Raw genomic sequence first — 23,630 nt, 5'->3', positions numbered from 1 at the left:
TATGTGACCTTGGATCAAATAAGCCTCGTCGATATACGCACGGTCGCCCTCAATGAAAGGAATAGAATTCCCCTCTAAGGCACTGTCGGATTGTTATTCCAGCCGGTCCACCAAGAATGTACCCGACGGTAGAGTTTTAGGATGCGGATCTCAGGATCAAGAGCTCGATGGTAACACGAAGACACAGGGGCTTAGATAGGTTCAGGCCGTGATGAGCGTAACACCCTAAGTCTTGTGTTCGGGGTTGTATTAGGGTTTGTGGAATGCAACGAAAAAGAGGAGTCTCCCTATGGGTCTTCCTACGCCTCCTTTATATAGACTAGGAGTCATAGGGGTACAAGGAATCATATGCTTGGGTTGTTTTACAAGGAAGGGGGTCAGTTAAGACCCCTAGATATTTGGGCTTCTAGCTGGAGCCTCTCATCCTGATCCACTAGAGATCCTTTCCATGCACAGCCGAGTCCCTGCACGCCGAGTAGTCATAGCCAAGTCACCGAGCAGGGTAGTCACTCGGGTTCGGGGACCCCACTCGGCAGGGAGGTACATAGATCTACCTCCGTCAAGCCCCCGAGCACCGAAGGGCCGAGTCAAATTTGTGATACCGAACGAAGTCCTTCGGTGCTCATTATAAATGTTCATCATTGTTGCAGATCCAGAATGGGATGCGCCCCTGGGCGCACCCATTGGGTGTAGCCCCCGAGCCTCGAAAAGTTTCGAAGAAGCATTTTGAGGGTCAAAGAACTGATCTTTAATTCTTGCCAACCCGAATGCCTGAACATTCAGCCACCATTTTCGTTACACAGATCCCCTGAGGATATCAGCCTTTGGCTACCTCGGAATAGCTGTAGTGAACAAACCCGACTCAGTTACCTGACGTTGAAGCCAAGGTTTGAATCATTGAGACTTTCCGAGCGGTTCCTGCGTCTAGGCCCTGAGGCCCTGGCTGAGTCACGGAGACACGCCAGGTCGTATATGGCGCCCAGCCCCCGAGTAGGGTAGCTAGCAGAGTCACGGAGATGCGCTGAATAGTCATGTCGTCCGGGCCCTGAAGCCCTGGCTGGGTCACGGAGACATGCCGGGTCGTAGGTGGAGCCCAGCCCCCGAGCAGGGTCGCTGGCGGAGTCACGGAGACGCATCGAGTCGTCACTGTGTCCGGGCCCTGAAGCCCTGGCTGGGTCACGGAGACACGCCGGGTCGTAGGTGGCGCCCAGCCCCCGAGTAGGGTCGCTGGTGGAGTCACAGAGACGCACCGAGTAGTCACGGGGTCTGGGCCTTGAAGCCCTGGCTGGGTTACGGAGACACGCCGGGTAGTTTCCAAGAATATTCGGGGCATATTCGCATTATGGTAAAAATCCAACCGTTATTTCTCTACGCAGATCTGGCGCGCCTGACGGGGAGAGGGGTTGTCAGAGGAAACGGTAAAAAGAAAGTTACCATTTAACTCGCTTTATCCGGCCTAAGATTGCCGGCCCGATCCGATCCGGCTGTTGATTTCGGATCTGCTCATTGTGGGCCTCCGATATTTAAACAGGGAAGGCAGCACAGAGTAGCCACCCTATTCCCGAGCACTCCAGAGCTTTCTGCCGCCTTGCTGGCCTGTCAAATTTCCAGAGCTCTCGGCCTTCTTCTTCCACTCGATTCCCTCCCCTCATCCAAGCCTCGACACCATCGCCATGGCCGCCACGCCTGCCGCATCGACGTCTTCGACCTCGGGGAGCGCTTGCCGTTGTGGGCGGGGCGGCCTTCTCGCTATGCCAGGGGAGCGTCTACCCCGACTTCGAGCTCCACAACACCAACAAGGGGTGGGCGCGGGAATGGTTCGTGGTGGCAAATCCGGGGACCTGCCTCTCGGCGCGCACCGGCCGCGCACCGAAGTACAAGGCGTGTTGGGAGGAGCCGTCGACCACCAAGGAGATGGCGCAGGTGGAGCGCCTCCTCAAGGAGATGACCGACTTGACTGCGTAGGGTCTGACAGGGGCCACGGTGGCCATTTCATTCTGCAAGCAGCTCACGCAGCAGATCTAGGAGAGGATCCACCCGGCTTTCGAGTACTGGGGTCATCGGGACCCGACCCTGGGACAGGAGCGTAAGGTCCCCCGGGAAGAAACTGCGAACTGGGTCACCCGCATCATGGCGGGGCAAATCCGGGACAAGGGCTGCCCAAAAGCCTACTGCCCGAAGTGGCCGACCGACGGCGTAAGTTTTCTTGAATCCTCCGAGTTGTTTTGTTTGTTCCGAGTTGTTTCCTCTGTTTTTGCTCTGTTTTTTTGAGAGCACCCATTGGGTTGTAATACAACTCGGATCTTTTGCATGCCAAGGTCTTGGAGTACTGGTCCCCTGCTCCTCTGCTTGAGGGCAACCCTGGCAAGGATGCCACCGCCCCCGCCGAGCTGCGCTAGCCAGCGGAGGAGGAGATAGAGTTCTCCTCCGACTCCTCCGTGGCGAGTGAGTCGGAGGTGGAGATCACCGAACCCTCAGGGCTGCTGTCATTGGCCACCCCGAGAAGGAAGACGCGCCGTGCCGTGAAGAAGATCCGGCTGTCAAAGGCGGGGTTGGCGGTGGCGCAACAGTCGCTGAGGAGCTTGACCCGCAAGGGGACGAGCAAGGTCCGGGGAGCGTCGGCGCCCCCGACCACTGCTATGGGGAAGTGAAGCCCCCGCGTACCAGCTCTGGGGCTCAGCCGGCCGCACCGCTGAAGCTCAAGTTCTCACTGCGTCGAAGCGGCAGGTAAGTTTCTGAATCTTGATCCGGTACTTGCTTGATGTTTGTTTACTAGAGTTGTGCTGAGTGCCCTTGTCATTTGTGTAGGAGAGCATCGCTCAGCAGCGCCAAGAGGAAGGCAGAGGGGTCGTCCACCGAGGGCGGCTCCAGTGATGCCGCGATGCTGACCTCGCCGCGGGCGAGTCCGGCGAAGAGCCGTGCCCGCTGCGAGAAGGAGAAGAAGAAGGAGGAGGAGGCCAGCAACAGGGTCTCCCCTCCTCTCCAAGACGTAGAGATGCAGGATCCACCCTGTGATGAAGGGGAGGCACACGTTGTGATTGAGAGGAGTCGGGCCGAGCACTCCGAGGGGATCAGGACCCCGCCGACCAAGGAGGAGGCCGAGGAGGGAGACAACACTTTCTCTGGCACGCTCGTGACATTCGCCAAGCTCGCCCAAGGTTTGGTCGAGTTAAGTCTCCTACCTCATTCTATTTGTGAAGCCGACTTGTTCTTGCAGGTGTTGTCTTGTAACGCCTGGTTGTTCTCCAGGCTCTGGTAGAGTTGTCAAAGTAGGTCGTCTAGGAGCTAGCCGAGAGGAGTACCGCCGCCGAACAGGTGGCGGACCTCGAGGCCAGGGTGGCCGAGCTGGAGGCGCAGGGCCGCCAGTTGGAGACCGGGTGAGTGAAGGCTGAGGAGGCTCTGCACAAGGAGAAGTGCGGTAAGGAGTCGGCTCGATGTCTGCCGAGTTCTTTTTGCACAGTTTTTGTCTCCGACTTGCCTATTGTTTAGAGCTGGAGGCCTGCACCAAGGCCAACGAGGAGCTGCAGAAGCTCCGGGAGGTGGCTGAGGCGCAGGAGGCTGCCACCGAGGAGAAGCTTCGCCTAGAGCAGCAGGCTCGACGAGGTACGATTCGGGAATCATACAGCTGTTTGTTTTCTGTTGTTTCTCCGGCTTGGGCTGACCCTGCTGGGTGCTTTTCTGCAGAAGCGGAGGATCAGGCGGCACAGGGCCGGGCGACACTGGATCGCCTGAGCAGGCCGCTGGAGGAGCGGCTTGTGGCGTTCGAGCCCGGGGGTGCGGCGCGGCCGAGGACCTCTCTGAGAGGCTAGAGGCGTCCCATGGCAGACTGGAGGCCTTCGTCAAGGGAGCTGCCAAGGATGCCATGCAGCACACGCTGGGGTTGGTGAAGACCCATCTGCTGGAGGCGGATCTTGATCCAGTGGGAGACGGCGTCCTTCAAGACTGCTCCGACGCAGATTGGGAGGCCAACCACGCCGTTGTCCTGGAGATTGCCGAGCGCATCGTGGCCGAGCTGTAGGCTACTGGTCTCTAGGAATTTCTTTTGTTTATTTTGCTGCGAGAAGAGTTGGTTAGTGTGGACCGGTTAAAAACAATATTTATGTAAATAATGTTTTTTTATTTGCTATTAAGTTATGCCCACGGTCCGAGTCCTTTTCTGAATTTGCCGAGTAGGTGGAAAGCGAACTCTGAGCCCTTTTTGATAGCGCTTGAGAGCAGATCATCAATACGTGCGGTGGATTAGGGTGACACAGAGTGGTTCCTGAACGTACTCGGCTATGTTCAGTAAAAGCGAACCGGGTTGTTCATGTTCGACTGGTCGGACTCCGAATGGGGGCTGGCTGGGTGGCCAAGATGCAGCCCCCGAGCATATTGAAAACGACTCGGTAAAGAACGAGAGTAAGTAGAATATGATGTATAACATGTGACAGACTTTATTAAATGAGTAGATGGGTACATAGCTTTGCATTTTCTTATGCTTCTACGGAAAGAAGCGTCGTAGGTGCTCAATATTCCATGGGTTTCCCACATCTGTGTTGTCTGGCCTCTATAGGTGGTAGGTTCCAGGAACCACTATCCCACTGACTACAAATGGCCCTTCCCATGGGGAGGATAGCTTGTGAGTGCCGGTGGTCGACTGGATTCGTCGTAGAACCAGGTCGCCGATGTTGAAGTCGCGCTCGTGGATCATGATAGCGTCGGAGCTGCTGCACATATCTCACATGTTGTATGGAGGCCGTCAGGCGGTGCTCCTCTGCCGAGTCAATGTCGGTGCATCAAGTCGCTTCGGCTTCATTTTCGTCGTAGTTCTGGATGCGCGGAGCACCAAAAGCTATGTCCGATGGCAGGAATGCTTCCGAACCGTACACCATGAAGAATGGCGAATAACCGGTAGCCCGGCTTCTCTATGTGCGGAGCCCCCAAACTACTCTAGGTAGTTCTTGGAACCATTTTGCACCATGCTTTTTGATCGGATCAAAAATTCTGGCCTTGAGCCCCTGGAGGATCAAGCCGTTGGCCCTTTCGACTTGGCCATTGCACCTGGGGTGCGTGAAGGCATAGTAGACATCGATGCAGCTTTCTTGGCAGTAATCCCAGAACTCGGAGCCCGTGAATGAAGTACCCAGATCGGTGATGATTCGGTTAGGTACCCCGAATCGGTGTGATATCTCCTCGATGAACTCGGCTGCCTTGGCTGTTGTAGTAGCTGTCACTGGCTTGACTTCTATCCATTTTGTGAACATGTCGATCGCCATGAATATGTGGTTGTATCCGCCGACGGCCGTCTTTAAGGGTCCCACCGAGTCGAGTCCCCAACAAGCAAATGGCCAGGAAGGCGGTATAGTCCGTAGGGCCTGAGCCAGGATGTGCTGTTGCTTGGACAAGAACTGGCACCCGGGACATCGCCTGACGATGTTTCGGGCGTTGGCCAGGGCCGTGGGCTAGTAGAAGCCTGATTGGAAGGCTTTCCCCACAAGGGTAGAGGCGCCGGCGTGGTTGCCGCAGATACCCGAGTGGATATCGCTAAGGAGTCGCACTCCTTCATCCTATGTAATGCATTTGCACAGGGTTCTTGAGGATGCCGAGTGTCTGAATAGCTCGGCTCTTATAACGACGTAGTTGCTTGACCGGCGAGCAAGCTTCTCGTGCTCCTTTCCCTTTGGATAGCTTTTGTTGTTCTTGATGAAGTCAATGATTGGGGAGCGCCAGTTGGTGTCAAGGGTCAGGACCTGCTGCTCTATGGCCGGGACCAAGTCGGGCTTTGTACGAGGTTCCTCTTCCATCTTGACTGTAGGGCTGTTGAGTGCTTGGATGAACACGCCGGGTGGTACAATGGACCGCTTGGATCCGAGCTTGGACAGAGCGTCAGCCGCCACGTTGTCATTCCTGGGGACGTGGTGGAACTCCAGACCATAGAACTTAGCTTCGAGCTTCCTGATCTCCCTGCAGTAGGCATCCATCTTCTCCTTGGTGCACTCCCAGTCTTTGTTGACTTGCTGTATGACGACTTCGGAGTCACCATAAGCCCACAAACGCATGATGCCGAGTGTAACGGCGATTCGGAGACCATGAATGAGAGCTTCGTACTCAGCAGCGTTGTTGGTGGCCTTGAAAAGTAACTGGAGGACATATTTGAGTTGTTCACCTTTCGGGGAGATGAAGAGGACTCCAGCGCCAGCTTCGTCACGGTTGAGGGCACCATCGAAGTACATGATCCGGTGCTCGGATCTGGTGTCGGGTGGAGGACCATAGATCTCGGTCCACTCAGCAACGAAGTCGGCCAACGCTTTGGACTTGATGGTGGACCGTGGCATGAACTCGATCATGAATGCACCGAGTTCCACCTATGATTTGACGACTCGGCCGTTGGCATCCTTGTTGTGCAGGATGTCGCCGAGTGGATAGGATGAGGCCACCTTGATCTTGTGGGCCTGGAAGTAGTGCCGAAGCTTTCTTGACATGATGAGGATGGCGTACAGTAGCTTCTGCACTTGTGGGTAGCGTGTCTTGGACTAGCCAAGTACTTCACTGATGAAGTAGACCGGTCGCTGCACCTTGTAGACGTGACCCGGCTCGTTTCGCTCGACGGCCAGGACAGTGCTTACCACGTTGGTGGTGGCGATGATGTACAAGAGGAGGACCTCCCCATCTTCTGGTGCTGTTAGGACAGGTTGCGAGGTAAGGAAATCCTTGAGCTCCTGGAATGCTTTGGAAGGATCATTGTTCCACTCGAACTTGTCGGACTTCTGGAGAAGTTTGAAGAAGGGTAGGCCTCTGTCGCCGAGTCGGGTTATGAACCTACTCAAGGCAGCCATGCACCCTGTGAGCTTCACAAGGTCCTTTTTGCTCCTGGGAGGCTTCATGAACCTGATGGTATTGACCTTGGTGGGGTTGGCTTCGATGCCCCGGCTACTGCGTACGTTTCCAGACGGGACACCGAACACACACTTGGTCGGGTTGAGCTTCCATTTGAATTTTCCTGAGATTTTCAAATGTCTCGGAGAGATCCGTAATGAACTGATCATTACGTTTTGTCTTGATGACGACGTCATCGACATAGGCTTCGGCGTTGCGCTCGATCTGCCCCTGGAGGCATCTCTGAATGGCCTTCTGCTAGGTGGCGCTAGCATTCTCGAGGCCGAACATCATGGTGTTGTAGCAGTAGGCCCCGAAATGGGTGATGAAGGATGTCTTCTCTTGATCCAACTCCTGGAGGGTTATTTGATGGTACCCTGAGTAACAATCAAGAAAAGAAAGAAGAATGCACCCGGCCGTCGAGTTGACAACCTGATCGATGCGTGGTAGAGGAAAGGGGTCCTTAGGGCAGTGTTTGTTGAGATTGGTATAGTCAACACACATTCTCCATTCACCATTTTTCTTTTTTACAAGGACTGGGTTTGCCAGACAATCTGGGTGTGCAACTTCTCTGATAAAACCAGCGGCGAGGAGTCAGGTTACTTCTACCCTAATAGCCTCCTTTCGATCCTATGCGAAGCGGCGAAGCCGTTGCTTAACGGGTCTCACCTTTGTGTCCAGATCTAAGGCGTTAGATGGCTTCCGTGCGAAGATGTCCCAATTCTCCCGGAGATAGGAGGTGAGAGAGCCTTCCAACGCCGGGTTGAGGCTGGCCCCGATCACGGTGGTCTTATGTGGCTCATCGTCACGGAGGACGATGGTCTTGGTCACCATGGCTGGCACGAGCTGCGACTCGGAAGTTGACTCCTTGGCGGGGATCTGCTGCTGGTCCGGCGGGGATCTGCCTGGGCAACAAGAACCGAGTTCCTGGATTGTTCCAGGGTGTCAGAGAGCTCGATGTTCTTGGCCTCGCACACGTAGGAGGTCTGCAGATCTCCGTAGACCGAGAGGACCCCCTTTGGAGCTGGCATCTTCAAGAGAAGATACATGTGGTTGGGGATCGCCATGAACTTGGCGAGGGAGGGTCTTCCTAGGATGGTGTGGTAGGAGGTCTCGAACTCGGCGACCTCAAAGTTGACAAACTCGGTGCGGTAGTTGTCGCGGGTGCCGAAGGTGACCGGCAAGGTGGCCCGGCCGACCGGGGTCGACCCGGCTCCAGGGATGATGCCGTGGAAGGCCTGATCAGATGGGACCAGGGAGGTCATGTCGTTGCCCATGCTCTCCAATGTGCTGGCGAAGATGATGTTGAGGGCACTACCACCGTCGACGAGTACTTTGGCCACGCGGACCTGGCTCACCACCGGGCTGACCATGAGGGGGTAGGCACCCAGCCTGGGCAGGTGGACCTAGTAATCGTGGCGGTCGAAGGTGATCGGCGTCTCCAACCACCGCAGGGGTTCAACCGGGTGTTTGAACACCAGATTAACTTCGCGATCATCCAGCTTGAGCTTGCGCCGGCTTGATGGCTTGCTGGGGCCGCCAAATATGAAGTTGATGGCCATGTCTTCTTCTTGGAAGTTCCCTGGAGAATCTTCCCTCTGCTCGTCGTCATCTCGCCTGGCGAGTTACGCCTCCGTGGGCGCGCCCGGGTGGTTCTGGAACCACTCGGCCTGTCGCGATCATCACGGCAGGGTCGCTTGGAGTCGTCGTCCATGATGATGCCATTGGAGAGTGCTCGGCACTCCCGGGCAGTGTGGTTTGCGTCCTTGTGCCAAGGACACTTTCCATCTAGGAGTTGGTCCAGGTCCGCTTGGTTGAGGGTGGAACGGAACTGGGACCTTTCGGTGACAGCGACGGTGTTCTCAGGGCCACGCTTGCGGTCCCAGTTCTTGGACGACTCGGCGCGGTCGTGTTTCTTCCCGTGACGAGGTGGGCGATCTTCGCGTCGGCGTTCCAAGCGATTGTCCCACTAAGGGCGATGCTCGGAGTAGTCATTCTTGGTCTTGTGCCGGCGGCGGACCCGCTCGACTTCTTCCTTGTCGGCGTTCTTGTTGACGACCGTCATCATGTCGCCCACGATCCTGGGGTTGCTTTCGAACATATTGCTCCATAGTTCGATGCTATGGAGGCCTTTTGTGGAAGTGGTCGATAACGTCCCTTTCATTAACCTCCGTAATGGTATTACGGTTAGCGAAGTACCTCTTGATGTAGTCGCGGAGGGATTTATCAGGTTGCTGGATGATGCTTGCCAGATCCCATCTGGTTTTGGGACCCGGGTAGGACGCCTGGTAGTACTGGACGAAGGCACTGCAGAGATCCTGCGAACTATTGATGGAGCCAGCAAGAAGCGCCTCGAGCCAGTTGAGGGCGTGGTGACCCGTCATAATCGGGAAGTAAGCAGCCATGATGTTGTTGTCGCCACTCGCAGCTCGGACGGTGATGGAGTAGGTGCGCAGCCACGTCTTGGGGTCCGACTCGCCATCGTACGTCTCGATCCCGGTTGGCTTGAAGGTGGCGGGCCACTGGATGGCCCGGAGCCGACTGGAGAAGGCAGAGAAGCCATCGAGGTCGTTGGCGGGTTCGTAGTTGCAGCGTGGTCGTCGCGGAGGGTTGTCGCCCCGGCGGCCGCGGTTCAGATGGTCGGCGTCGGTGACGGTTGTTGATGCGCGGACGCAGGTCTTGTCAGTTGAGCTGGAGGCGGAGGTCGTTCTGGTTGACCTCCTCTTCGTCGTCGCCGTGGGTCATGTCGAGCGGTGACTCGACTGGGCGCGGTAAGCCGAGTTGTCTGTGCGCAGCTATTGGGCATGCGTGGCAGCCACGTGTAGGCGAGCGCGAGCCTTGACATTCTCGGGGGTCTCCTAGAGGCCCTCGAGCACCTGGAATATCGTGGCGAGGTTGGCCGACGGCGTAGCGGAGACGTCTTGGCCGTTGTAGTCGAGGACGAAGTCAGCGTCGAGCTTGCACAGTCGGATCGGTGAACACCGGTTCCTGGGGTTGCGGCGGTCGGTGTCCTCCATGTTGCGCTCGGACTGACGAATCGCCACATCGTTGCGCCTTCTGTCGGCGCGGAGCTCGTTGCAGCGAAGTCGATTCTCCTTCTCTTCATCATTCTCGTTAGGGCGAGTGTCGGAGTCGTCGGGGACGATGAAGATCCGGCGATGCTCTGTCGCCGAAGAATGGTTGGGTGGGAGGGTGAACGAGGCATCTTGGAAGCCGGGTCAGATCGGATCTGACCGAAAGTAGCCGGGTTGGGTAGTCGCACTCGGATTTGATCCGAGTATGTTGTGGCAGTGTTGCGAAATCCGAAGGGGACCCGATCCGGGTCGTTGCGGTGTCGGAATGTGTCCTCACCGAGCTTGATGCACTCGGCAATGGATCTGCCTACTTGATCTATCTGGGAGATAAGATCATCAGCAGATTTGGGAGGACAATGGGTCGTCGTGGAAGGAGGGACCGTCACGTAGTCTTCCTCGAGTTCGGGAACTCGAGGCGTGTTAGATCTCGGAGTGGCCAGATCAGATCTGGTCCTGGTATAAGGGCTGCCGAGTCCGCGGAGGACACGGTCAGGGTCATCTTGATGATGAAGCGCGAGTTCGCCGAGTTGGATGCACTTAGTGTGATGCGATCTACCTGGAAGATCATTTCGTCAGCAGATCTAGCAGGGGGACGGGTCACCCTGGTTGGCGTGGTCACCACGTCGAAGTTCTCGGATTCGGAAATCCGAGAGGTGACGAAGGCCTTGGGGGTCAGATCGGATTTAACCCCAATGAAGGCGTCGCCTCCGGCGGTAGGAGTGTTGACGGTCCTTAAGTTAGAAATAGAACCATCAACTCTTGCATCTTTTCATAACATTTCATCACCAAACTTAGTTGTAGGGCTTAATTCTGACAAGTTCCACGAGTTTTGGTGAAATATGATCTGTAGGCACCCACAGGTGAAATATGAGGAAAACACAAGTGAACACAGGGAAAAACACACAGAAGATCCTGTCGTGCGTCTCACTTACAAAATAGGCCCACATGACAGAGCAAACCGACCAACCAAGCCCCGGCACCGACGTACACCCACTTGTAAGCAACCCAGACAAAGGCGGTGGCAAGAGGCGGCTAAGGGGGGTCGGCCGACCCCACCTTGAAGTCCCTCCAGGAGCATTTTGGCGGGAATGTTGTTCTTATCCACTCCAAGGCGGTGCTCTATGTTTCCATATTTATTGGTGGCGGGAACCGACCTCTAGCACTATATAAAGGGTCTCCCTCACCCCCTCTCACACACAGCATTCAAGAATAGGATTAGAGCCACATTGCAAAGGCGACGCACTAGTTTGCTAGTGTTAGAATAAAGGTGGAGAGTGAGGAGTAGTTCAGGGAAGCGCCGGGCCTGTCGGTGTTCTTCTCCAAGCTGTACCTCTACGGATATCGGCTTCTTTTAGTAAAGTAAGTTGGTATTTGTGATTTCCTGTTCTTGCATTGTACTTATCTTTTGAGCGAGATCAGTTCTCTTACTCGCGGGTTCGTCGCTCTGATTTATACAGAGTGCCGTAGTATGCTATGGGGTACCAAACGTAGTTAGACTACGGTAGTAATCAGTAGCATAGACGTGGTGTCTAGGCTAAGGGTTGCCTTCGTTGGCCTTATATCCCACGGTTTGTGACAGCCCTGTTGGTCCTTAGTAGTCCTCCACGTTCGGATATAGCGTAGAGCCGTTGGCCGGAGTATCCTGATCATTTTGGGGGTAAGCCGGTGCCCGAAGCGAGTATCTAGCCCGAGAGATCGACCTTAACTCATTTCTAGTACTATCTCTATCCTCGCCATTATATCTTGGTGTGTCCTTGGACTGACTCAGTAGAAGTTAGTGCACACACGTTTCCTGTTGATACGATGACCCTTGAATACTCACGGGTGAAAACTACAACGGTATCCGTGCGCTTGCGGATTTATTCGCAGTTGTTAAAATACCCAACAAGCTTTCTAGTGCCGTTGCCAGGGAACGGTTGCTGTATCTCTCTTCGAACCTAGTTGGTCCTCGTATCTTATCTTTTCAAAAAAAAACTATTACCTTTTGTTTTTCCTTTCTTCTATCCTCATCCCCAATATCATGGAGCAGCCATCTATCCTAAGCTTCTCTGCTCCTAAGAGCGAGCTCCTAGAGCCTCCACAATCCGAGAACCCAATTCTTGCACCTAGCTATGAGCTCCGCCCCGACCTTATCGCTATGGTTCAGAAACTATCCTTCTCAGGTTAGATAGCGAAAACCCTTACCATCATTGTGACACCCTAGGTGTCTGCACAGTAGTTGTGTATCTATTGTATGCATCATGTGCTTGAATTGCTTGAAAAAGGATCTTTTTGTAAATATAAAGGTTATTTGTGTAATTATGATTTTATGCAAGGTCCTTTCTGCAGTTATATTTGAATAGGTTGTGAAATTATAGCTTTTTTGGAGGGTATTTTTGCAAAATGTAGTGTAATCCTTACATGGCAGGAAACTTTTCAATTCAGCCTAAGTTTGAAGTGAAATTGCATTGAAAAAGACAAAATTCCTGGAATTCAAAATCCCTCCTATGTTTTCAAAATTAACTCTTGAATCATTGATCAAATAAATTTTTGCACAACATCAAAGTTGTAGATCTTGAAAAGTTGAACAACTTTCATGTTGGGCACTTTTTCATTTGAGCCATATTTTAAAAGTTATCTCTGCTTTACAGTTTGGTCCCTGAAAGTTTGGAAATTGTGTTTAGATCATATCCCCTTCCTCCAGCCTGCTTCCTCTGTTTTTAGCGCCGCCGCTGTGCAATGCCGTCGCCCGCGTAGTGGAGAGCCAGCCCGGCCACGTCCTGCTTTGCGCTGGCGCCCACGCGTCACGCTGCTCCTTCTCCACCGCCCGTTGCTGCACACTGGTGCCCCCTCCCTTCGCCACGCCGCCCAGAGCCGCCCGCCGGTCGCCACCTAGCCGCCGCCGTGGCTAGCCCCGGGCAGAGCCCCAGAACCCCCTATGTCGCACGCACGAGCACCACAAAAGCCCTAGCAAGCCATTCCTCTCGCCCTTTTGCTTGCTCCTCACTCCGACGCCCCAGAACACGCCGCCGCTCCACCCCGAACGCCGGCAAGCTTGGCGCCGCCGCGGAGCCGCCTCACCGCAGCTCCACCGCCCGCGCTGACCCCCTAGCGAGCTCCGCCGTGAGCCCGCGCAGCTCCCCGACCACCTCTCCTCCCCCAATCCTCACCGGAGCACCTTAGCCGCCATCGAACTTCCGCCGCCGCCGCCTTGCTCCGTCGAGCCGCCGCCTCCGAGCCCCTCCCCGCACCCCAAGACCACCCAGAGGTGCGCCTTGGACTGCTGTAGCTCCCACTCCTGTTTCCCCTCGCCGCCGGTGACCCCCTCGCCGGGATTTGGCCGGTCAACCACCGCCCCCCCTCTGACCCGGCCAAGGACCTCGGGTTGGGAAGAATCAAAACCCCAGGGGGTTATTTGAATAGGCCGTGACTCAGATGAATAGTAGCAGCAAGGGCTCCTTTGTAATTTTTGCAGTGAACTTTGAAATTCAATATAAATTCATAGAAAATTCGTAAAATAGCAAATCCAGTTGTTCTGGAATTCTTGAGAGTAGCTCTTTGCAGTAGAATCATAATAAGCTGGGTGTTTGTTGCAAGTTTTTGCTGTACAAGTTGATTTGTGTCACTAGGTAAATAAAGACTAGTTGTTTTATCTTTTTCTTAACTGATGATTGAAGCCATGTTTTGCAGTGAAATTTTTATGGTGGTTTGATCATGTATCTCTAGTATTGCTATAAAAATTTCGTGGTCAGTTCTTATGTGTACCTATTTATTTGATTTAATCCTTGTTTAGTAGACTTTAATTATGATAAATAGTTTATGTTGATGATAAATCATGAAAATATTTCTGAGTGATCTTTTTGAAAAGTTTATCTTGTACATGAAGTTTGAGCCCCATTTCATGACTAAAACAAGAGCTAAAAATGAATCTTGTTAATCTGATGTCTGTTTTGTTAAATCATGAAAAATTCACAGTAGCTACTTCTTCCCTGTGTAGGTCTACTGTTAAATATTTAGCTTCTATTTTGCTATGGTTTAGCCTGTGTAATTGAATCTTGATCTATTTGTGGTCTGAATGATTGAATTGTTATGAATAAATGGCTACATGTTTTGGCATGGAATTTACAGGATAGCTTACTCTGTTCATATTCTGTTTTGGGTAATTTTTTCTAAATTTATTACTGTTTGTTCTCTGAGTTGTTAATTTATTAGCAAACCTTGATTTAATTGCTTTATGACACTACCACCACTTACTTTATGAAGTTAGTATAGCTTTCTTGTGCTGTTGATCATGATGCATTGTGTAGTTAGAATTGTTAGTTAACTACTCTATAAACGATTGCCCATGCGTGTTTTAATTTTGTTTGCTTAGCTTCGCCACATCGTGAGTGTGTTTATAATACTGTTCTTGCATCACATATAGATACATCGGTGTTATCGGACGGGACGTACGAGCTGATCCTGGATGCCGAAGGAGGTGATCTCGAAGCTCAAGCGAACACTACTATACTAACTGAAGCCCCGGGCCAAAGTTCGGAAGAGCCCAGGGCTGAAATTAGTTAGTGACTACCGAGAAGGCAAGCCCCGGACATAACCTATAATTCAAATTTTTACCATTTATTGTTATTACTTACTTGTGCATTTACAGTTCTTAGGATTTGAATTGAAACCCTAGATGCATGATCCTAGGAACCTTTGTACTGAACACTAGACTTGAGTTCGATTACTTGCTAAGCTTATAGGACCGGTAAAAGTCGAGTGATTGCCTTTCACTCGCGAGTTTTATAGGAACTGCTTGTTTACTTTCTGTTATCAATATAAGGACGACAGACGGGGTTGTGTTCGATATCACGACTTTATGTGAGACCCCGTCTATGTTGATGAACTTGCTAAGGTCGTGGTGTGTGGTACTGCTGGTTAAGTTTTTGAACATACTAGCCACATGCCGTAAATATGGTACGCGGTAAGCCTAGTAACCGATTGGACCGGGGAGTGGATATACTGACACTCTCTCTTTAGAGATAGGTTTTTATGTTTATGTTGATCAACACCACGACTAGGAGGGACAAGGTTGGACCTTGGAGCCCTGTAGTCGGGGAGAGCGTTCCTATCCACAAGCCGGAAAGAAAGGTCAACGGTTGTTTGGGAACGACCCGACGGTGTTCCAAATGTGTGTGTTAGGTCTGCCTGGCCAGGTTAACAAATTTGATTCGAATCGTCTGCTTCCCACGGTTTGGGACTGCTTGATCTCTTTGCCACACAGAGTAATAAGAGCAACATTATTATGATCAATCTTGATGTTTGCTTAAAGATCTACCTTGGTTGAATAGTAGATGCTTACATAGAATGGTTAATCAACTAGAATATGGAAAGCTAAAATGTGAAGTAAGGACCTACTCTTTATTGCTTTTCAGCAAAAGGAAACCAGAGCCTCACAAACCCTGCATAGTCTAGCTAAAGTGGGTTAAGTATACCCGTTGACGGTTAAGTCTTGCTGAGTATTAGAATACTCAGCCTTGTTGTTGAAACCCTTTTTCAGGTATGAGTTTCGAGGACCAACTCGCTAGTTTGTCTTGGCCCTGCTCCTTGCCTCCTGGCTGGTCCGTAGAGTGGGATACGTCTTCGGCCGGCAATGACCCTGACGAGTGATACCATGCTTGGGCTAGCCTGGTATACTTTTGCGACATGTTGTAGCCGTAGTGTTTTATCTTCCGCTATTTTAAGTCTGAAGTTTTACAATCAAGGCTTGTATAACTGTTTTACTAAAGTTGGTTTTGTAATAATGGTTTGAACTGGTTTGTAATCATTACTTTGCCTGTGTTGTAAAATTGTGGTTGTAATATCTCTGGACTCGCCTTCGTGCGGGGTATGCTTGTTCGATCCGAGAATCGGTGGTTGTATCGGGACGTTACCCGACAGACCAAGAATTGTTCCGTTTGAAGTGCGTTAGAGCCGGTGTTGCCTTTATGGTGATGGCCTGCGCACATGAGCCGGGATAATTCAGGTGGTTCTGCCATAGCTGGTATCAGAGCTACAAGCGTACACCAGAGGTGTTGGAACTTTAAAAAACATTTTCCGTATAAAATTGGAACAACAAAGAATTTCGGAAAACTACGTTGGATTCGTTAAGGGTTGTGTATAGAACGTAAAGTCCTAGGGAATTTACGGGAGTTACTGGGTGGCTGTGTGTGTATGGTTTATGTTATCTGACTTCCAGCACTTTACATTTTGTCAAACCATACTCACCAGCAACTCTTAATTCCTGTAACGACGCACCTACGTTAAAGGTAAGAAGGTAAGGATCCTCAGTCAGCTGAGGGAGTCTGACCTTCCCGTCGGTGATGCGAGCCGAACGCTGCCCTCAAGCAGTGGCTTACTTGAGGTGCTCCCAATATACCAACTATTAGTTGACTATATTGGAAGTAAAGTGTACTCAGTCAGCTGAGGGAGCCTGACCTTCCCGTCGGCGATGCGAACCGAACGCTGTGCTCAAGCAGTGGCCTACTTGAGCTACTGCCAATATGTAACACCCGGTTTATAAAAGGACATAAACCGAGCAATCATATACGTGCCAGGATCAAGTCACATGTATATACAACAGAATGAACAATATATCACAGCACATATCACGTAAAAAGATATAATAAAGCGAGTACGTAAGTTATTTATTACATTAATGACAAAAAATGTATAATACAGCAGAAGCGAAGTACAAATACGATAAAAACTCTCCGAAGCTAAGTAGGCCGCCACAGGGACGTCGACTGGGAGACGAACGCCTAGAAGTCCTCGTAGTCCTGGTAGCGCTGAGCGAACTCCCTCGCGTCGGCAGGAACTGAGCAGCAGTAGAGTATCCCCAAGAGGAAAAAGAGTAGAGTAGGCAAGAGTGAGTACACAACTTGTACTCAACAAGTATAACACAAACTATGAGGCTCTAAGGTTGGCTGACTGACTGCATTAGCTTTTAAGTCTTGGCAAATTTTATTAAAACTATTTACTACAAGTTGATAAATTACCATAAACCCAGTTACATAGTAATTAATCAAAATTAATCATGATACTACTCAGAACCATACCAAACCAACCCACCCGGGGAAACCTGCCTTGTCAAAGGAAGATAACCCCACTAATCAAAAGGAGGATCTGGGCTAGTATACCAGTTTTACACTCTGTAGAGGTTGCACATCTTTACCCACAAGTCGTGGGCTACGCTAGTTGTTCATCACACTTCCTTAGGTGAGATGACTAGCAAGCACACTACGAGGCCTTTACAAAGAATCTCGTTGGTAAGGAGTAACCGCGAGGGTGGATCGGCGACTATGGAGCAGGTCTAGTGGGTGTCAAGACACGAAGCACAGACGAGGCCACTCAGCACGAGGGCCATAGAAGCTTACCGCCCCTACCCCACAGGTAAGTTACTCCAAACCAAAAAGACCTAATTATTACGCCAAGACCGTCCCATTCCAGTCTTGTGGTAGCGCTGTTGTCCCAGGTTGTCGCTCTATGAACCGATCCTTATGGAGAGTGGCCAACCAAGCACTAAGCACCGTGCTGGCCCCCTAAACCAAGTTTCTATTAAAACATATTTTAACGAGACGTGAGCCACCCAAGCACGAAGCACAGAGGGCCACTCCCATAATTAAGTTGCATAAACCATTAATTAAATTAATTAAAAAGGACCAAGTGTGTTATAGCGCGACACCTAGCACAACTAACCAAAATGCAACCCAAAGGATATATATAAAGGATATAAAGTGGCTAGGAAAGTCCTTATAGGCATACAGTATTAAAATGCAGTATGAAAGTGTATTTAAAAGTGATAGGTTGTTCATGTTATACTTGCCTTCCTCGTACTGCTCCTGCTGCTACTCAAATTGGTCTGAAGATGGCTGCTCCGGGTACTGGTATTGGGGCTCCTCAGATGGATCAATGTCTACTCACGAACACATGGCCAAAAACAATACACAACATAAACATACATGCAAACAATAGCAAAAACTAAGAAACAGTACAACAATACATAAAAACATCACACTAAACTAGTCTAAAACTATTCTACGTGTTACAATGATCGCGTGGACATAAAGAACGCCTAAAACGGAGCTAAAACGCAAAATCTAGGACTAAAACAAGTTCTAGGGGCTTATCTGCGAGAAAAACTAGGTTCTAGGGGGTTTCTGCAAAAACCGAGGGTCTAAACGTAATTATACAACAACTCTGGGGTCTAACTTGCAAAAATAGGAGCCAAGGACGGCGGGTTCAAAAACCAAGAAGTTCAGGGGGGTCAGTGCAAGATTTTGGGCTGTTCTGTAAATACTTTTGAACAGACTTGGAGTGCGGGTTGATTCTACTAAAGACCGAGGGTTCTTTAGCAAAAATGCCAGGCCGAAGGGGTATCCATGGATCTTGGCTGTTGGATCACGATCTGAGGGATCGGGTTTGATGGGCTTTAGATCTAATCTGGACCGCTGGTCCGAGATCGTGTGGCCAGGGGGAAAAGGGCGCGTGAGGCGGCGGTGAGCTGCCGCCGGCGACAAATCCCGCGACGTTGCTACACCGGAGAAGGCCGAACTCGGCCTTTCCCGGGGCGGATTCGAGCGGGGCTGGTGTCTGGAAGCACCTACAAGGCATGCGTGATCCACCTAGACCTAGACCTGGGCGCGAGCGGCTCTGTGGCGGCGGAAACGGTGACGGCGGTGGCTCTGGCTTGGCAGCGAGCCGCGCGTTGGAAACTAGAGGGCGCTATGGGCTGCTACAACTAGAGTATAAGATCAATGAAGGCCCGGGGGTGCTCACCGAGGTTTGGTCCGGGCGGGGCGTGACACAGCAGCACCGGCGGCGAGATCCGACGGCGGGTCGCGGGCGGAGCTTCGCGGTCCGGGCGTTGCAGGGCTCCTCCGAGCGCCTGGATCCCTCGGGCTGGCTCGCGGTGCTCCTGCGGAGATATAACGAGGGCCAGGGAGGTACGGGGCTCGCCGGCGGCGAGAAATCGAGCGGAGGCCGAACTCACCCGTGCGGGTCTCGGGTCAAAATTCCGGCGCTTGCAGGGCTCAGACCGGGGGAAATCGAGCTCGGAGAGGCTCCTGGTCCCGAGGCAGAGCGGCGGCTGTGGCTCTCGGTGGCGGAGGTGCTGCGGAACGGCCGGACCACGGCGGCGCAGGGGGGTCTGCTCGGCGGAGCAACGCGGAGGCGGCGGCTAGGGTGTGGTGGCGGCTGTGAGGGCGAGATTAGGTTTCCAGGGGGCTGCTGGGTGGTTTAAAGAGGGGCGCCGGGATCTCGGCGTGCGCGTCCGATAAGGGAGGCAGGCGAGATCACCGGCCCGGGGATCACGGGGTTCGTTGCGCGGGCGCGGCGCGGCGCGGGGGAGACGAGTCTGCCAAGCGGGTCCGGGCTGTCAGCATACCGGGCGTGCGGCGCAGGCTGGCCGCTGGGCTGAGGGCGCGGCATGCGGGGAGAGCTGGGCCGCGCGAGCTGGCTGGACTGGGCCGCGAGCGGGAGGAGGGAAAAGAGGCCGCGGCAACATGTAAGCTGGGCCGGGGAAAAGAGGGGGAGCGGGGTGGGCTGCTGGCCTAGCGCAGTTTGGGCCGCGCGGGGAAGGGCTGGGTTTGGTTGGGCTACTGAGTTTTGGGTTGAGAAAAAGGAAAGTGGGCCATGGGCCGCTTCGGGTTTTTGGTGGGCTGACTGGGTTGAGTTTCTGGGTTTGGGTTTCTCCTTTTCTATTTCCTTTGTTTTTCTAAATCAAACACTACTCCAACCATTTGAATTCAAATGAAATTTGAATTCAAACCCCTAAGAAATCAAGCAAGATAAAATATGCCCCAGCATGAATGCACAAACATATTTATCCTAGAAAAATTTTAATTCCTTGTGAAACAAAATTAGATTAAATGCAAGACTAAGTAATTTAAATCCTGGAAAATTAAACAAAGCCAAATAAATTTATTATTAAAAGCTGAAATTTAAATTAGGGTGTTACACAATATACCGACCTCGGTCGACTATATTGGGAGTAAAGGGACTTGTGAATACGCCACTGAGTAGCGTATGTTAACGTTGGCCATATGGCGGAAATTGTATGGCTGCCGCTTCTGTAGTGAGCGGTAATGTATAGGGACGCTTTCATGAGTGCTGGTATGAAAGGTTCATAGGATATATATATATATATATATATATATATATATATATATATATATATATATATATATATATGTGTTCTGTCAATTTTCTGCAGGTATACTAACCGCGATTCGATAAGTTAAGAACGGTTAGAATTTTATCGACTAGCTATATAGGTAGAGCCGTATCTATGTTATGCCACCATGCTAACCACGTATGTCCAACGATAGTTGGCAATTGTTTATCTTGTGAGGACGGACAGGACGTGCATGCATATTTGGTTGATGTTCACTTTGATTCCTAGAATTGGAAATTGTTGCATGAGTTTTCTTAAGGAATTTCTAGCATGTATCTTCATGAGTATGTCCTGGCTTGGCTAAGTAATAGGTGGATCAAAATTTGATATTAGAAGCATCTTGTTGAAACATTTAGACTTTGTGGGTTTAAGAGAGTTCATCCTTAGTTCCATCTTGATGTCTTGATGATCTTTTCGTTCCATAGAATCTCAAATGATGAACCAGTACCATTGATTGTGGGAGCAAAAAAAATGTATCTAATGGATATCTTCCATAATTACATATGGTTGGTCATACTCGTGGAACGCCTGATGGGTTCGGTCATGAAGCTGGCAGTGGATCTCAGCAGCCACTGCCACCCCCATCAAATATGGCCGAGCTAATGGCCATGCAAACTGAATTGCATCGACAGCTGGTCCAAGGGCAGCAAAATCAGCCACACTAGCAGCACGGAGGACGGGAGGCACAACCAGCGGGTTACCAGGAATTCTTTGGTACCCAACCTCCGCTTTTCAGCAAGGCTGATGACCCACTGGACGTTGATGCTTGGCTCCGTACTATCAATTCTAAGTTTGCTTTGCTAGCGGTACCTTGTGCTGATGCAAACAAGGCCCACTTTGCCGCCCAGCAACTTCGTGGTCCTGCACGTATATGGTGGGATCATTATTGTGCGATGCAGCCTGCTGAACTTGTCATCTCTTGGGAGGAATTTCGAAATGTCTTCAGATCACATCATATTCCTGAGGGACTGATTGAAAGAAAGTTGAATGAGTTCTTGGCTCTAGATCAAGGAACCCGCACTGTTCTACAATATGCATAGGTCTTCAATCACTTGTGCCAGTATGCAGGCCATCATGCTGATACTGATGCCAAGAAACGTGATCGTTTTCGTCGTGGCCTCATTACCAAGCTCAAGGAACGCCTGAACCTTGTTCAGCCCAACACTTACAATGAGCTGGTCAACCTGGCCATTACTCAAGAGGACTGTATTGCTGCACATCATGCTAAGAAGAAGCGAAAGGCACCAACAGAACCCTCAAGTGCTCAGCCACCGAGGTATCATCTGGTGCAGAACACTCCACCCAGACCTCCACAGAGAAATGCCCCAATGGGCAGGCTTGTTTTTAGGCCGCCTCAGCAGCTAGGAGGATTCAGACCTCCAGTGCCTCAGCAGCAGCAACAGCAGCAGTCTGGACAAAGGCCGAATGCCCCACAGTTCAATCGTGGGAATGGCAACAATCGGTGCTATAACTGCGGCAGTACTGATCATTTCGCCAAGAATTGTGCGCAGCCCAGAAAGAATTATCCAGGGCAGAACGCGAACCAGAACAACAACAAGGGCAAAGGCAAAAGGCAAATGATGCATATTCAACAGGGGCGAATTAATTTCACTACTCTTGCAGAACTTCCCGAAGGAGCACCAGACATGTCGGGTACTTTCTCTATCCACAATAAACCCGCAGTTATACTATTTGATTCTGGTGCAACTCATAGTTTTATAAGTGCCAAATTTGGAGCAAGAGTAGGATTGGATTTTTGTCATGTCAAGAAATCTTACATGATAGCAACTCCTGGTGGAAAGATAGCTTCCAATCAAATCACTACACATGTACCCCTTAAATTGGGTAGCAAAGTGATAAAGACAGATTTGATCTTGCTAAATTTAGAAGGCATGGATGTTATTTTGGGCATGGATTGGATGACTAAACATAAAGTACTATAAGATATCCCTTCCCGAGCTGTCGAGATAGATTCACCACATCAAGGAGCCACCATACTCTATCTGCCACAACGAGAGTGCTTCAACTCTTGTGTCTATGCCGCAAAAGAAATTAAACTTGAAGATATCCCTGTTGTGTGTGAGTATGCGGATGTATTTCCAGATGATTTGCCTGGAATGCCCCCTGATAGAGATATCGAGTTTGTAATTGAGCTTCAACCCGGTACCGCCCCTATTTCTAAGAGGTTATACCGAATGCCTCCAAATGAGTTAGCAGAATTGAAAATCCAACTCCAAGACCTTCTTGACAAGGGATTTATACGTCCAAGTTCTTCACCCTGGGCATGTCCAGCCCTATTTGTGAAGAAGAAAGACAATAGTTTGAGGCTATGTGTTGATTATCGACCACTCAATGCGGTTACTATTAAAAATAAGTATCCTCTTCCCCGCATTGATATCCTGTTTGATCAGTTAGCTGGAGCCAAGGTATTCTCTAAAATTGACCTTCGTTCTGGCTACCATCAAATAAAGATCAAGCCTTGTGATATTCCAAAGACTGCTTTCTCGACTAGATATGGACTATATGAATATCTGGTTATGTCTTTTGGTCTTACCAATGCCCCAGCATATTTTATGTACTTGATGAATTCAGTCTTCATGCCAGAGCTGGATAAATTCGTCATGGTATTCATTGACGATATTTTGATCTACTCCAAGAATGAATAAGATCATGCTGAGCATTTGCGTATCGTTCTTCAACGATTACGAGATCATCATCTTTATGCCAAATTCTCCAAGTGTGAATTTTGGTTGGACAGTGTGAAATTCTTAGGCCACACTATCTCCAGTGATGGTATATCTGGTGATCCAACTAAAGTACAAGAAGTGATGGATTGGGAATCTCCTACTTCAGTTCATCAAATTCAGCAGTTTTCTTGGTTTAGCTGGATACTATCGTCGATTCATTCCTGATTTCTCCAGAATAGCCAAGCCTATGACGGAGTTATTAAAGAAGGGAGTGAAGTTTGTTTGGAATGATAAATGTGAAGAAGCTTTTCAAACTCTCAAAGCACGATTAACTACTGCTCCAGCATTGGCTACACCGGACAGTACCAAACCTTTTGATGTCTATTGTGATGCTTCTGGTACGGGACTTGGTTGTGTGCTTATGCAAGACAACCGAGTTATTGCTTATGCATCAAGAGCTCTCCGGAATCATGAGAAGAATTATCCAACACATGATCTGGAGTTAGAAGCTGTCATTCACGCTCTTAAGCTTTGGAGACATTATCTTATGGGAACTCATTGTAATATTTACACTGACCATAAGAGCCTCAAATATATCTTCACTCAAGCTGATCTCAACATGAGGCAGAGACACTGGCTAGAGTTAATAAAGGATTATGATCTAGAAGTGTATTATCATCCAGGAAAGGCTAATGTGGTTGCGAATGCACTCAACCGCAAGTCACAATGCCATTGTCTATCTGTAGAGCCATTCAATGAAACTCTATGCCAGGAAATGATGAAATTAAATCTAGAAATGATACCTCAAGGAAGTTTGAACCATACATCTATTGAGCCTACACT

The sequence above is a fragment of the Panicum virgatum genome, chromosome 2N (genome assembly GCF_016808335.1).
Source record: "Panicum virgatum strain AP13 chromosome 2N, P.virgatum_v5, whole genome shotgun sequence".
Classification (NCBI taxonomy): Eukaryota; Viridiplantae; Streptophyta; class Magnoliopsida; order Poales; family Poaceae; genus Panicum; species Panicum virgatum.
Note: the sequence above shows the minus strand (reverse complement) of the source record.